We start from the raw sequence: 3,771 nt of genomic DNA on the forward strand, positions 1-3,771 counted from the left end.
CGGGGAGAAATCCACTATCACGACCAGGTTTTCTACGCTCACCCAAATAACGTTTACAACCACATTATGTCGGTTTTCAACGATCATCGATCAACGTATACTCCTCACACTCGGTTTTCTAGCTAACCGAAAACTTCACAACACACTCGGTTTTTTAGCTCACCGAAAATCTTACAACACTCATAATGTAACAAATATAAATTTGTTCTCTACAATAGATGAGAACTCAATTAAGCACAACTAAATGTTACAATCTCTCACAACCCTAATATACTATGTATGCAAATACAATAAGCTCAAGCACAACTAAATGTTACAATCTCTCACAACCCTAATATACTATGTATGCAAATACAATAAGCTCAAGTGGATGTGTGTAAACAATGAGTGAAATCAAATCTAACTCAAATAGCAAACTAGCAATAATAAGAATATTAAAATCAATAATAAAATTGCTAGAGAAAAGAGTTAGAAAACTTCTCTATAAAAACAAAGAGAGGATGATGAAATGTTGAAGATGAACTCCTCAACAACTGATGTAAGCTCCTCTTTGTAAAAACAAACCAAACAGCCTTTAAACCAAACTTAAAACCAACACTTAAACTCTTTTAAAACTTGTTTTAAAAACTTCTTGGATAGGTATAAGAACTGAGGTCAATGGGGGTATTTATAGCCTCCAAAGACCTCAACCAAAAACACCAAACAAAAGACCAAAAAGCCCCAACCAACGGCTGCAAGAAAATATCCGTTAGGATGGAAAAGACAGCGCGGCGATCGATCATGACGTTCTCGCGGTCGACCATGAGGCATATGCAAAGCTGAGTAACTTCCAGAGAGTTTGGCGGTCGACCGTGGCGGTCGACTGCGGGTACTGTAGTACTGCGTATCATCTTTGTAAAAACAATTAAAAATAGTAAATCAGCTCCAAAAATTATAAAATTTTGTGAGAAGGTTCTAGACATGTAGAGTAACATGTTAGAGAAAGAATATCTGAAAAATCATTTCCCAGTTGAGAGAAATAAATGTTTGAACACAGATATGCAGTTTCTCAAAATTTGCTGACATATACGATTTTGTAAAATCAATTGGGCACAGTAAATGAACTCCAAAAATAGTAAAATTTTGAGAGAAGTTTCTAAACATGTAGATAAACATGTCAAAGAAATAATTTCTTGAATATCACTTCCCATTTATGAAAACTCATCTATTTTGTAAAACATGCACGAACATGCACGAACGAAAAACTTGATTTTGTAAATTCAATTAAACGTAACAAATCAATTTCAAACTTGATGAAACTTTGGGAAATGTTTGCAAATGTGATTTTGAACATGTTACAAAAAAGAATTTTCCAATTTGCATTTCCCAATTGTGGAATCTCATTATTTTGCAAAATCACATAAGTATGGACTTGTAAAAGCTTGATCTTGACAAAATGAGTTTAAACAAAGTTTTGAAAACTTTCCAATAGAATTATAAACTTGATAAAAGATATAAAATAATATCGTTAAGTCTATAATCCAAAACGACGATAAACCAAACCAAACGTGTGTGTGTGTGATATTGAGCTTGAAGTATTAACACACATAATATAAGCCCTAAACTAATTTACCCAAGCTTGATTGGTCTTCAATATGCTTGACTTGGTAATCTCGCAGATGAACTTGAACTTGATCTTTAACTTGAATTGTATAGGTTTCACTCCACTATTCCGCCAACCTCCATTGGATATGATCGTTGAAGCTCTATTCCATCCATCCTCTATCTCGTTGTTTGTCTATAATACATAGGAAAACACAAATACTAGACAAACAACATTAGATGTAAATTGTTTGTTAAACATCATCAAAACAAGAAGGCCAACAATCTCCCCCTTTTTGATGATGACAAACAATTTACAAAAAGGATATATGCATGAAAGGAAATGAATATACAAAGTATAATATCTCATGCATATAAACAAGAAAGAATATACTATACTCACAATATTTCTCCCCCTTTGACAACATCAAAAAGGGGACAAAAGAATTAAGAGAGCGAAAGCTTCCCCTATCAATATGCATGGGTGAGTATAACACATAGAAACATATGGGGATTGCTCCCCCTATCAAAATGCCATATAGAATATATGCAATAAAAGATCATGGCAAATATGTGAGCAAGCATAAAAAATATGCTAAATATCACTCACATACAAGAGGATAATGAGAACACATATAAATATATCAATATGAAAAAGTGTCTCAAAGCATTAGTTTTTAAAACAAAACCTAATCAAGAAGATTTATGAAATCAAAAGAGATAAAACATGAGAATCATGTAAAAAGAGTTTTCAAATGAAAACAAATCAATCAAATGAAATAATAAATCACAAGTAAATCATATAAAAACATAAAACCAAACCATTATTTATTTAAAAAATCAAGAGAGGTAATTATATCTAGCTCTTGAGCTAGTATCAACCCATATAAACATTTTAGCACATGGTAAACAAGATTTGAGAATAAACACCCAATAAATCCGGAGGGTTATATAAGTACAAACCTCTCATCAAAACAAAACCAATAATCATGAAAACAAAAGAGTTTGACCAATAAAAGGAATTGTTTTCATAAAAGTTTAAAATATATTTTTCAAACCCAAGAAAAAGAAAAATAAAAGTACTAAAATTCTTGGCTTAAAAATTATTTTGGCACCCATGTATTCTTGGTGCCGTTTTGTTTAGGGACATGACCCCTATCATTAAAGCTCAAAGCCTTAGGGTTATGAACCCTCTTGGGCACATATGGTGCACTAACACGGTCAAAACAATATTCATTCAAATGATCCTTCCGATTGCAATTTGTGCAATGAAAGAGATCCATTTGTTTTTGTGGACCATTAGCTCGTGCACGGGAATCATTTGCAAATAAAGATTTTCTTTTAAAATTATTTTGCAAATGAGAAACATTCTTAAACAATGGTCTATTTGGAACATATTGCAACTTAGTAGCTTTTTGTATATCAAAATAAAATTTAGCAAGATATCCAAACCTACAACAAACATCACATTTAAAAACATGTGATCTACTAGAAGCATTTGGCAAATGAGATTTCTTTTTCAAATCAAAACAATATTCGGCCAAATGACCAAAACGACCACAATGATCACATCTATATACATGAGCATGCTTATGATGAACAATGGGTGCATGTGTGTGTACATGTGATGAAAAAGCTACATGAGATGCACAAGTCTTATGTTTGTGTGCATCATAACAAAACTTAGCTAAATGACCTTGACGGCCGCAAATAGAACACTTATAAGTTTTGCTATACATGTGTGCATAATGAGTGGATGATTTTGACTTAGCACACATATTCATAAGCTTCTTATGGTTGTTAATGCATATTTTTAAAGTTGAATCTAAAGATGAAATGCGATTATTCATAAGATTCAAATCTTTATTTTTAGGCACATATGCATTTTTAGAAGTAGAACATAAATAGTCATTTATAAAGGAAGCAGTATCATTTTGTATGTTCTCTACTTCTAACATGGCATTATTTTTGTCATGAGTCAAGTTAGCAATATCCAATTTCAAATTTTTATTTTCCAAATTTAACATATCATTGTTTTCTTGAAGAGCAATACTTTCTTGAGAAATGATATCAAATTTGGTAGCTAACTTCTCATGATCGGATTTTAAATCTTCATGCTTGCTTTTTAAATCAATCAAATTATTTTGCAATTTGTTAAAGGCATGCAATAATTTTTCACTAGCACAAGCA

This window comes from Asparagus officinalis, chromosome 9 (genome assembly GCF_001876935.1).
Source record: "Asparagus officinalis chromosome 9, Aspof.V1, whole genome shotgun sequence".
In the NCBI taxonomy this organism is placed as follows: domain Eukaryota; kingdom Viridiplantae; phylum Streptophyta; class Magnoliopsida; order Asparagales; family Asparagaceae; genus Asparagus; species Asparagus officinalis.